This window comes from Lycorma delicatula, chromosome 7, assembly GCF_047948215.1.
Source record: "Lycorma delicatula isolate Av1 chromosome 7, ASM4794821v1, whole genome shotgun sequence".
NCBI lineage: Eukaryota > Metazoa > Arthropoda > Insecta > Hemiptera > Fulgoridae > Lycorma > Lycorma delicatula.
Window position 1 is genome coordinate 82,747,006 of NC_134461.1, and position 14,094 is coordinate 82,761,099.

At 31.3% G+C, this 14,094-nt stretch overlaps 1 non-coding gene across 1 annotated transcript; it reads right to left on the minus strand.

Moving 5' to 3' along the window:
- Positions 1 to 9,626: 9,626 nt before the first annotated feature.
- On the minus strand, positions 9,627 to 9,698 carry TRNAD-GUC (transfer RNA aspartic acid (anticodon GUC)). Its single transcript has one exon. It is a non-coding gene; the product is annotated as a tRNA-Asp (tRNA).
- Positions 9,699 to 14,094: the final 4,396 nt, after the last annotated feature.

Below are 14,094 nucleotides of genomic sequence, written 5' to 3' on the forward strand. Positions count from 1 at the left end.
TTCAGTCTTAAAAGTGAGAAAGATTCCAGAAGATTGTTTTTAGATTAGTTGGATAAAATTTTACAAATGAGTTTGAAGAACCGCTCGCTTCTTAATAATAATAGTTAAAAGCGGAGTTTTTTTTTTAGCTTACTGTGGTAAAAATTATAAATACGTAATTTTTTTTATTTGAAATTAAAATTTCCTTCCCACAAATGTTACTTGGAAAAACAAATAGCCGATAACTACTGTTTATTCAAAATAATTCAAACTCGTAAGATAATATGTTTTATACAAAAGCTAACTGGAGAATATTCACACTCAAAAAATAAAACACATAATAGTCAAGTTGAATGAAAAGTTTTTAAAAAGTGGCACTTGTTTTTAGGTTTTGTTTAATTTTTAAAAATAAAATTTCATTTAATGAAAATAAATGTATTGGTTAACAAAAAATTATAACACCACCTACAAAACTTTTTTACGGGTAATCATGAAGCAAATTATTGAACTTCAAACTCATCAGTAGATATATAACACGACTAATGTACAAAGCACCATTATAAATATTTCCTTGAATCACCGATCACAATACTTTTTTTTTAACCTCCGGGAGCACCGTTAGATATTACTTCAGAGGATGAGAAGAATGACAATTTTTGTAACGTGTGAAAATGCCATGCCTGACCGGAATTCAAACCCGGGACCTTCGGATGAAAGCCCGAGAGGCTACCATTCGCGCCACGGAGGGCGCCGATCACAGTACCTAACCCAAAATTTCTTTACCGGTAACCCACATAAACCACTTGAAATATAAGATTGGTCCTTCTTATTGTGTTGTTGTTTTCTCTGAAAGTCAGATGTTTATAACTGCCACTCTTTAATAATGAAAATAATTAATGTGTCATTTTTAGAACTGAATATTAGTTGGAATTACATTGGGCTTCTCACATAGTGATGCGTAACGGTGTATCCCGTCGGTTTCTTAAATGAACCGACGAGAAACCATACATTTTATAACTTCATATGCCTAGCATAGGACGCTTGTTATTCTTATGAATATTTATATCATTTTAAATAGGGATTTGTCTCTTGTCAGGTCACCTAGAATAAATATGGTTATTGATGCTTACTTAAATATAAGTAAAAATTTGAATAAATTGAAATATTACGATAAAACATTTCCTGGTAAATTTACCTGGTAAATTTACCGGGTTGGTCTAGTGATGAACGCGTCTTTCCAAATCAGGTGATTTGGAAGTGGAGAGTTTCAGCGTTTAAGTCCTTAGTAAAGGCAGTTGCTTTTATACGGATTTGAATACAAGATCGTGGATACCGGTGTTCTGATTGGGTTTCAATTAACCACACATTTCAGGAATGGTCGAACTGAGACTGTACAAAACTATACTTCATTTACACTCTTATATATCATCCTCTGAAGTATTATCTGAACGGTAATTACCGGAGAATAAACAGGAAAAAGAAAGAGGTAAATGTACCTCTCCCGATTAATCAAACTATCTAAGGATCTTATCACAAAAATTATCCATTTATTAAAACGAGGCTTAAGTCTTATCGTTTAACTACTTCAGGTTCATTTCAAAAACCCTTTGATGTATATTATTTTGATCATCAATTGTATAAATAAAAGTATTGTTTAATTTTTTGTTTGTTTTACATTGTCTTGTCCTATTTTAATTTATTTGTTCTACCTTCCTTTCTTTTTATTTTATTATAGATTTTTTTATTCCAATTCATTTTAAAAGTAAATTTCTCTTTTATAAATGAAATCATACCATTCGATATTACTTTTAACTCACATATATTTTTAGTTCATGAGAAATTAAATAAAAAAAGTAATAATAAATAAATAAAACCCTAGAGTTCAAAAAATAATTCGAAAACTTGGCCTGAATACAGTGATGTGGTACTCTTCATAAAAAAATTATATTATAAAAGAACTAACAATAAAATAAGGTAAATAATAATGATAACAATACACTGTATATATTCATAGTGAAATTAGGGTAAGTAAAATTTCATAATTTACTAAATGATTGATTGACCTAGTAGATAAAAGAATAACAACATCATAAAACTGCGGAAAATTTTAAAAAGAGAAAGTTAGGATTATAAAGTGAACGGACAAAAATTAGGACAAATCAATTGATCCATTCATCGATTTATCTGTAAAGTTTATTCTTGTCCGATATCGATAGTATCGAAAATTGATTGCTTGCTCCAATGAACAGAATGGATTATTATTATTCCTATTACTACGTTGTTCTAACTGAACTAATAAAAAAATGATACAGTTATAAACAGCTTATCACATTACAATTTTATTATAATAACAAAAGAAAATTATAATTATTTATGTTATGTTGTAAAACGGTAAGATATTGCAATAATATGAAACATACTTATTATTCAACGTGTAAAAACACGTTCTATGATTTTATCTTCGCACCATCTCGAACATATGTTGCAAAGTTATTGTTTATTTCATAAGTATATTATACTATATTTGGTGAACTATATCTTTACCGTTGATTTTAAAGAGTAATAATTCGTTCCATAACAATAGTAAAAATTCGAAGTGGTTTTTATTTAATTCCCCGATAATTATTCTGTTACCCTATAAAAATTCATAGTCTTACGAAATTGAAAAAAAATGAAAGAATAAAGTTTTTGATTGTTTTTTAACCTGAAACGATACTATGCGTACCTAAAATGCACAGAAAATAATAGGACCTCTAAAAAGTAGTGAGCCTATTGCACATGAGATGTTAACGTGTAATCTCAGAGTGTATGAGTCGCAGTGGTTCAGGCCGAATGTTGTTTGACAGCTGACAGTTAAAGCTAGTAGGTGTTCAAAAACTACTGGAATTCTTAAAATCAGACGTGAGGTATTACGCCGTGAAAATGAGTGAACCTTCCACAAAACTAAACTAGGTTTTAACATTTTATATCGATAAAGGCGGAAATGGTGCTCAGGCATGGGAAGAAATTTGTACTGTTTATAGACAAGGTACGATATCGAAATCAGCAACCAAAAGATGGTTCAGTCACTTTTATTTAGAAAATTTTGATGTAAGATACTCCTCTCATTGGGCGACTTATCACAGAAAAAGTGAATGATATTCTGGCAAACGAGGAAGACCGGCATGTAAGCAGTCATGACATTGACCTAAACATCCATAATCAAACAGCATTAAACCATTTGGAGAAAGCTGGTTAAAAAAAGAAGCTCAACGTTTGTGTGCCGCGTGATCTGACTCAGAAAATCTACTTGATCAAACTTCTACCTGCGATTCTCTACTGAAACGTTACGAAAACAAGCTATTTCCGAAGCGGTTGATCACAGGTGATGTTAAATGGATAATCTATGACAACAATGTGCAAAAAATATTGTGACCGAAGCGAGGAGAAGCTCCACAGTCTATGACTTAGCCCACACTGACGCCGAGGAAGGTTATGCTTGCGTTTGGTGGGATTGGAAGAGCATCGTGCATCACGAGCTGCTTCCACCAGGCAGAACGATAAATTCAGACCTGTACTATCAACAATTATCGCGATTACACCTAGAAATTTAAAAGAAACGGCCTAAACTGGTCAACAGAAAGGGTGTCGTATACCACGCTGACAATGTCAGACCGTATACATCTTTAACGACCCATCAGAAATTGATAGAACATGATTGGGAGGTTTTAATGAATCCATCATATAGCCCGGATTAGTCATCGTCAGAATATCACTTGTTTCGGTCTATGCAGAAAAGTTAGTTTCAAAAGAGGTCTGTGAAAACCACGTGTCAAAATTTTTTGACAAGAAATCACAGAAGTTCTATAGCAACTGAATTATGATGTTGACAGAAAAATGGCAGAAGGTCATCGAAAAAATGGTGTGTATGTGGTGTCATGATGTTATTTTCCAATAACAATAAATGTATTCTAAATTTTGGCCTCCAAAGGCACAATACGTATTATACAACCTGATGTGTCTCATTATTTTCTAAAAACTTCCATTTTCATTCTTGTATAGTTGCTACTGAATCAATCAACGATAAAGTATAACGATCGGAAAATTTTTAAGAAATCGAGTTTTTTTTTTCAAATAACGCCGTTTTTATGAATTCCTTAGTGCATAAAAAATAAATAAATTTATAGAGATACCCGGAAAATGTGTGTATGTAAATACTTACCTTTCATTTCAGGTTTAGTCTCCGGAAGGAACCACCGTAAGGTATTACCTCAGAGGATGACCTCTATGAATGCGAATGAAGTGTAATCTTGTACAGTCTCAGGTCGACCGTTCCTGAGATGTGCAGTTAATTGAAACCGAACCACCAAATAACACCGGTATCCAAGATCTAGTATTCAAATCCGTATAAAAGCAACTGCCTTTACTAAGGACTTAAAGGCTGGAACTCTCAACTTCCAAATCAGCTGATTTGGGAAGACGCGTTCATCACTAGACCAAACCGGTGGGTTTCCATCGTTACCTGGGACGACCTAAACTTCTACTCCCAATTGGCTTATAATAATATAAACGCTTAGGTATTCTAACGTAATTGATAGGTATTGTATAATCAAATGGTTCACTCAGCGTTCATATTTAGGTACATTTTGCCGTAATAGTTCATTACCAACCTTTTACTTCTTCTTTTGTGATAATGTCTAACGGATTTTAGTTCGATGGGCACGGATTTACGTATAATGCTTACGATTTACATATGATATAACATACATCATACGCACTTCACGTACAATAATATAACGAATACGTACAATGAACTCTTACAGTACTTTTATGATTTGGTGGGATAGACTTCTCTCTAGGTCTGTTCCCTACCCAGAGGATGTACAAAAAGCCTAAGTTGTGATGGGTTGGCTACTTGTAGAAAGATTCAGGGTTCATAATATTGCATATTGTCCGATAACTGGATATTGATATGTAAGCACATTACATACAGGTGTTTAAGTAAACATTCTGATTTAAAACTGGAATTAGATTTTATTTTTGTTTTGGAGATTCGTATTGCCAATCTTTTAAACTCGCATTCTTAATTACTATTAAAAAAAGTTTTATAATTTTATTTATATCAGCAAAATACTGATTTAAATAAAAATATTTTTCATTCGTGTAATTGATTTTTAATAATCTTACCAGATTAAAACATTTTTAATAGATCAGTAAAGCTCAGGCAAAATTTTAAAATTAATTCTCATTTTCATTAAAAGAAGAATTTTCTACTTGAGTATGTTTCTGTGTATTATCCCTATTCATAGACAGACTAAAAAAATTACTTTTATATAACATTTCATTTTTTTTCGTAGACTGGTCAATTATTGTAAGCGGCAAGAAATAAACAGGATGGAAAGTGTCAAAATTCAAAATCTAAAAGTTTAACTAAAAGCAATATTTTCTGGAAAGAAATTCTAAAAAAAAATCATTGCTATTTTTTACCTCAAGTTATTTCTGTGAGCGGAGAGGTTAGTTATCTCAACCGTTATTTATCGAGGGGGTGAAGAAGCGCTCCTAGATAAGTATGTATTGATTACTTGTAAAACACTCAGTTTTAATGTAATTATAAAAAAATACCTTAATAGCCGCATAATAATCCAAATACGGTGAAAAGTGCCACCCAAGGAATTTTAAAACGAGCAGAGTACTGTGTTAACAATGAAGGAGGAAATTTTGAACAGTTGTTGTAACAAGTTCTTAATGGGTTTTTACTATTTTATTTTTGTTGAATGGTTTTATTTTTAGATATTTTCGGATGTTAAAAGTATTAATCTTTTAATGTAAAAATTAATGCATTTTTTCAGCCACGTTTCGGATATACTGATCTTAATAAAATTAATTTTTTATAACTTTTTTTTGTTTCGTAGTTGAGTTTATTTACATAATTTTTTTCAGAATTAAATTCTTTACAAATTTTCTTTAAAATTCTTACGTATTTATCACCCATTATATTTCCTGAATTCCTTAATTCCTTACAACAGGCTACCAGCTCAGTTAACTGAACTCCAATGACCAAAATAGGTCGATAAATTAGGTTCAAATCCCGATAAAGTAACTACACAGTATCTTAAATTACATTTGAACTTGGGTCATAATAATAGTAATAATAATAATAATAATAATAATAATAAAACTACTTAGCGCGATTATAAAGGAAAGTTTAATAAGCAACGGAACTGACCTTGAAAATAAAAATCATTATGTGTAACTTTTTTTTTGCTGCGGTATATAATAGTGTAATGTAAAGAACCCGGCGGCTAGAAACGAAAGGAAGTCCGCTATAGACAGTAAAAAAAATACACAAAAATTCAAAGTGAAATAAAAAGAAAAATAATATAATATCCCGTCTCTCTCTTTAAGATGTGATATGCATTGCATTTCTTTTTGCTACTAACCACAGAGGAAATTAAACAAAAAATAAATAAAAAAACAAAATAATGAATACGCTTCTATTGTTCAAGAGAATTCACCGATGATGGCGAGAAAATGAATAAAAACAACAAAGCGTAGCTAAATTATAATGCAATCATCAGTAAAATGAAATAGGTAAATAAATAAAACATCTTGAGATGTAAAAGAGAAAATAAATTGCTATGAACAAGAAAGATATTATTAAAAAGAAATCATCTACAGTAAGAAATAATGGGTTTGTAATGCATTCAGATTGGTGCACGATTTAAAAATCATTGTACTTAAAACTAATTATTTTCAAATAATAAAATTTAATTTGTGTGGTATGGATTCAATCCTTTTATAATTAATTAACAACTTACTTCATTAAAAAAGGAATGAAAAAATTACTGCCCTTGCATGATAGGGACATCAAAAATTACAAATTAAAATTTAAAATAAAAACGGCTCATGCAATTTTCATAAAATATTATAATATTAATCATTACGTTCAGCGAGAGTTAAACTTCAATAGATTAGGTACGTCTTCAATTTTATCCTATATTTCTTTATTTGATCTCAGTCTGTGACCTTGTGTACTTCTCGGACCATAAATCATTTAAAAATTTTTTCTTTCTATCTTGGGTAGATTTTCTATTTCAGTTATATTTATAGTTTCCATCCCGTACAAGATTATCTAGCCGAATTTGCTGATCAGATGTTATATAAGTATCTTAACCAAAAAAATTTCACTTTTTATAAAACATCAAAATGCCAAACTTTATTGATCTCATTAATTAATCTAAAAACGAGCTCGATGCACAATAGTGCTTTCTTTCCTGAGAATTTCACTTTATAGATTTGACTACCGTTGTGTTGCCTAATTCAACCCGTAATACCGTGCATAAAATGCTAGATGCTGAACATCATGGTTTCCTTCGTCTTGCTACAGATGCTTTTAGATCAAGCCCTGTCGTAAGTATCCTTGTTGACTGCGGTGAGCCGTCACTTTGGGATGATAGACGGAACCAGGTTTTAGTATCTTATTTTGCCCGTCTTAAGGGACAGACAAATCACCCGGCTTTTGACGCAGCCCTTGAAAATCCTTATTTTGAAAGGTATGAAGACCGTCCACGTTATACTGCACCTGTAGGTAGGTATTCGTACCCGATGTTTGCTGCACCTTCTGAATGTTGACGCCTTCTATTTTTCCAATATATCCGCGTATATATCTTCCGTGGAGAATCAACCTTATAAATTCTATGTTTGACCTCGCGATATACAATAAAGAATCAACACCATCTATTTTATTTCAGCAAATGTTTCACCATATTCTCTCCAAGACAAATCCAGACACAGTAGTATACACGTATGGATCGAAACAGAACGATACCGTTGGGTGCGCATTTATTGTTAATGGCAGAACCTATATGACCATCCTTCACTACCCGAGTTACTGCATCCGACTTTATTAGCTACTATGCAAAAAGTGGTAGGATGACTGGACGGCTACATCTCAACCCCTTCGGGGATGACATCCGCCTGGTGACGTTCCGGTTGCCACCCCCCCTCATTCATAGCCCTGTTGGGCTTTAACGGGAGTCGTCTATCGCCCTCTGACTTTTTACATCTCATAGTAATAAGCCTGGCCTCGTTGGGATGCCACCGATGTAAATGCCTCGGTAGACATTTGCAACAGTGATTTATTAACTCAGCTTTTACCTTCGCTGTAGACCTCGTCCAGACATCTTGTATGTCCTACATCGTATCCCTCTGAACTAACCGAGCTCACGGAAACGCGAACCCCGCGCCTAGTTCTACTTATTATGAGCCAATTTCGTGAATGTATCGTAATTCGAGGCAAAATAAACACAACGTACCACCAAACATGTTGATCGTAACAACGAAATTTAGTCCTAGTTTCCTTAGTGAACTCAGCTTTAGTTCAAACCCACTGGACGGCTACTGTAGATAACAAATTACGGCACGAAAGTTCTGTGTTGCCATGGGATTTCACATACAGGAAAATTCGTCGTGAGGAAGTGGTTCGCTGCCGATTACGGATTGGACATACGAGAGCCATTCGGGGTACCTGATGTAAGCAGTAAACACACCAGTATGCATACGATGCGACTGCCGCTTGACTGTGCGTCACATCCTTGCGGATTGTATACTTTATGCGGCCATACATCGCAAATTTAAATTGCTTAGGAACATTCGTCGAATCCTGGGCACTGACAAAGAGGTTTTGGTCAAGTGTTTTTATTTCTTCGAAGTGTTGGTGTTTTAGATACTTTTTAGTAGTGTTGTTTTATTTTAAATTTTCATTTTTTCTGTTATCTGTGTTTAATGTTCTAGTTTAAGTTTTTTTTTAATTTTGATTTTGTATTTCATATTTTAATTTAGGTTTAAATGTTGTTTTTTAAATTTCTATTATTTGTTTTAATTTTCGTTCTTGTTTCATTAGATTTTATATTATTGTTTTTTCCGGACGATGATAATGTAAAAACGTTTTTCGCGCCCCTCCCCCTAAAAAAAAATCAGCATGCCAAACTCACTAAACACTGCGAATAAAGGTTATAAGCGAATAAGCAATACCTTCGTTTAACACAGGAACTGGCTGCATAATGTAAAATGCACCTTTCATAGCTATAAGAAATATTGGGACAAGTAGCTTAAAACAACTAACTGAAATACCTGCGTCTGTTATGAAACAAACAATTGTTTCTTAAAAATACTAAATTTCAAACTTGACTTCTCCTTGGAAACGGAAGACAATTCCGACAAAATTTTAATATGTTTGTTACAGTATTAATTATTAAATTTCTGCATACATCATTTTAGACAATTTTACAGAAATATTAAAAAAATAATACTTTTTTTTCTGTTATTAGGTTTTCTTTATCTGAAAGGAGTAATGTGTATGTGTGTGTACTCACACATATTACAACACCCATTTTTATAAAGTTATCTATAACCGATTTAAGATTAGCTAAAATCACTGTAATAAGGATTTTCAAAACTTATTATTTTGTTTTTATTGTGGTTATTGTATTTTTTACTGGAAAAATTAATAACCAAAATATGAACCCAAAATGGCTTCAATCTCTCTTACTGTTTATGATAGTAATAAGTTAGTATAAATGTTATTAATACTGATGTATTAAAAAAAAAAAAAAAAAAATACAATTAATCTCTCAGAAAGAAATTTTTTTGTTGAAAAAAAAAATTACCTCCCCGGCGGGGAATCGAACCCCGGTCTCCCGCGTGACAGGCGGGGATACTGGCCACTATACTACCGAGGACTGCTGAGAAAGCTTTACAAAATTATTATATTTAAAGTTAATCTAAAGAAAAGAAATAATAGATTTCATTGTATTTCGTTATTAAAAGAATATTATTATAAATACGAAGTATAAAAAATAACACTATACTTAACAATAAATCTATTAAATAAAATATATAAAATAATTTAACTTCTGTTAAGAACGTATCTGGTGAAAATGATTTGGTATTTTAAAAATTATTAACGTGTCAATAAAATTAAAAACGAAATATCGGACGTTTTGTTAAAATAAGCAAACGAAGGGATTTTCCTTTTATTATAGTTATTTTAAACATACATTAACCGTTATGATAACAAAAAAAGCTTGATGAAACCTTAAGCCGTGAGAAAAAAAATTAATCATCGATTTTCGTGGAATAAATAATTTTGTTTCATAATTATTAAAACTTAACCGGTGTGAGGTATTTCTTAAATATCAGGTTTGTTTCACCTTATAGATAATAATTAAACATTTCAGACTTTTTTTTTTTAGATTTTATATTGAATTAGATGTAATTAAAATTATTGAATCTCAAACAGTATTAGATAAAGTTGTATAGATGAGACAAAAATGCATTATGATTGGTGTCATAAAAATTTGCCGACAAGTAAATTGACACAAACCATCAGTAAAATAAATTAATGAAACATAGTACCTGTTTGGTACATTGTTAATTTCTGTCTGTAAAACATGATCCAATTTCTTATTTTGGAAATGAAATAGTGGTGTTTTTTTAAGATTGGTGACATAATTTGTATTGTAGAAAAAAAATATTTTTGATGAATTTTTTTAATTACAGTACTTACTGTTTATAAAATAAACAGTATGTGCTACAGAATGTAAATAGAAGTTTTACATTCCTCGAGGTGGCAGAGTAAAAACTTAAAACTTTGGCCATATTTTCAGTTAGAGACGACATTCAGACATTAAAAAAAAATTTAACCAGTTGTCCTGTTGTGGAGAGAGAAGGAACTTGAAATCTACATAAAAAACATTTGGAGAGATACGTCCCAACAATATTCCTTAGTTTTTGTGAAGTATATGGTGATGCATTAATTTGTTATATTATATTCATTTCTTTTAACTCAACAACTTGAGAGAGAAATTTGTCTGTCTGAAATTTCAATTACAGTCAACACAATTCTGACATTTTAAAAGAACTTTTGAAGGAATCATGCACAACTTTTCAAAAACATTTAACGTCGTAACACTAAACAACTATTAAAAAAAATCTGGAGTAACAAATACAAATAATTTATCTATTTTACATATGTAATAAAAAATGTGCTTTGTTTATTGCAGATTCAATTAGCCTATGTTGTACATGAATAAAGACCATTGGTACAGCCTACAGTTCTAAATTCTGTCATGAATACTAATGATAATACAAGACAATGGGTACGTTAGTAATAAATTATTCTTTTCAAAAATGTCACGTAATGTTTTCCCATTATACATTTGGCAATGGGGGATAAAAGGGATATAATAAAAAAAGATAATAAAAATATGATGTGTGATGTATGTTGTATTAAATAAGTAGCATTTCATTTAAAAGTGGATGGATTCTGAGAAAATTTCTACTAAATGTCAATGTTGATTAATGTATTCAAATATAATGAATTGTTAAATTAATTTGGTCAAAGTGAGTAGAGATACTAATTCATTTTTTTAAGACAGGAAGGGTACATTAATGAAATGCAGAACACTATCTATCAAGTCTTTCTTATGGCAAAAACATGTGTAAAATATTTAAGGTGCAAGAGTCACGAATCAGCGTTGTTTTTTTTGAATGTAAATTCTCAATATGTAGACATCCTTCAAGTGAACAAAGTAAAGGTATAACTGGGGTTTAACGTCACTTGCATTTTTATTAGCAGAAATGTAGCAAATTAAATGAAACCATTACTTTCTCAATACACCCAGTAAGCTTGAAATGGGGCACTTATTTTCTTTTGAGAATGCCTTTGCTATTTTCAGGAGTGGCTAACGTGTCACTTCAGGTCACCCTACAATCATTTCATTACGGCATTTAATTGACATAATTAATGTTTATTACTTATTAATTTAATCGTTCTACTTCTTCCCACAAATACAGAAGTTATTAAGATTTCTATGTATATTAATTCTTAACCGATCTTAGTCTACATGTTTTCTCTCTTCATGTCTGAATTTTTCACACGTTTACCATCTTCTCCAATCTTGTATATATGTTACCTCCGGTTTTGTAACATATCTAAACCTAGGTAATTTCTCATGATCTATTTTTAACAGCAACAATGAATCTGTAACATGATCTATAAGCAAATCATCAACAATGAATTTTTTTATTCCTCAGATTTTTAAAATATAAACTATTTCATATATTTTTATTATGAATCTTGCTAATTTAGTGTTTTCATTTTCTAATTTCTAAGGTAACATACTTCCATATAGTTAAAGACTCTAAGACTGATTCATAGCTATCTGCATATATTGAGAGAAATATAGGACTGTATGCAGATAAGTATGCTTTCTGGGTAATTTACCTTCTTTAGTTAATTCATTTCTCAAATATTAATTAGATGAAGTATTAAACAGTTCCAATTCTATTACTCAGATCTGATTTCAAATTTTAAAATCCTGATTCCAAAATATTAAATTTTTAAGAAATTTTCTAAAGTTAATTTTCCCACTAATTAATTTTCCTAGTTACTTTTCCCACATTGAAGGCTTTATTTTTTATTTATTTCGTCAACCAGTTTTCCAGCTACTACCGGGTTTGGATATGTATGTATATGGAAATACAATTACTGCTACTGGCTTGCCAAGTCTGACATAGTTGCAGATGTAGTGCAATGTAAGTATTGGTAAACATGCAGTCTTCAACACACTCAAGTTGACCACTCCTGAGATGTGTGGTTAATTGAAACCCAACCATGAAAGAATACCGGTATCCACAGTCTAGCATTCAAATCTTTATAAAAGTAACTGTCTTTACAAGAACTCTCGACTTTGAAAATCAGCTGATTCTGCGATGATTAGTTTCTGCTAGACTAACAAGGCAGGTTTTTAAGGCTTTACATTATTATAATATTTTTTTCTTGCTAAATATTTAAATTCATTGTTATTCTTCACAAAGAAGAATACAGATTTTGTAATGCATTATGTAACTTCCTCTCCACTCGCATTCACTATCATTAAACTGTCTGCAAATATTAACTCTACCAACTATACATAATACAGTTTAATATTCCCAAATAAAAACTTCTTTACTTTACTTTTAGATCTTTTAATTAGTTATCCTTTATTATATTGAACAGAAGTGGTCTTTATTTACATCGGTGCTTTGGCTGATGGAAAGTAACAAATTCCGTCAAACTATAATTTCTTAATCCTGGATAGATTGGAAAATTTAAATCACTGCATTTAATACTTCCTTTTTCTTTAAGTCACTCTCCTTATTTCAAATTTTGTAATTTTATTGAACTTTTTTCCAACTAGATAAATCCTAGATCTTTAATTTGTTACGTTCAATTCCGTTCACTGTAAATATTTTCTGGCTGAATATTATACAATTCTGAGTGGAACCAATCTTACATGATTCTGAAAGGTGGTTTCAATCTGTGTTAACTTTCTTTCATTTTCTTCTCTATATAAGTCTGTATTCTTTTCAAGATTTTAGAATAAATTTTATTGACAACTCTTAGCAAAGTTATTCTCCTCTAGTTTTCGTAATCTCTGTTATTTCTCTTCTAATAAACTGGAAAAACAAATAAAATAAGTCCATTTTTTTTTGGCACTGATCATAGAATAGTTAACTTCTGGCTAGTTTTATAACTTTCCAATACTCCTTTATTCTTTCACTCTACCCCCATCCATCCTTCTTCAGACGACTTTAGATTAGCATATTCATTTTTCTCCTTTTGGATCCCTTTGAAGATTTTTTTTGAAAGCACCCTTCTGTCTTTTAAATCTGTCATTTATATTTGCCACCCTTAGGTTCTCTTTAATTTGCTTGAATCATTTAACATTTGTCTTGTCACCATTAGACTTGTCCAAAATTCTCTTTGAAAGACTCTCTGAACCCATTCTTGTCAGAGGTCCTTTCTTTTCCTGTTTAGCCTCCGATAACTACCGTTCAGATAATTCTGTTCAGATAGTTCTCAACTGAGAACTTGTACGTTCTCAGTTCAACCATTCCTGAGATGTGTGGTTAATTGAAGCCCAACCACCAAAGAACACCGGTATCCACGATCTAGCATTCAAATCCGAGTAAAAATAACTGACTTTACTAGGACTTGAACGCTGGAACTCTCGACTTCCAAATCAGCTGATTTGGGAAGTTGTCAGAGGTCCGTATAATCTTTGCTTAACTATGAAAAAAGTTCTTCATTCT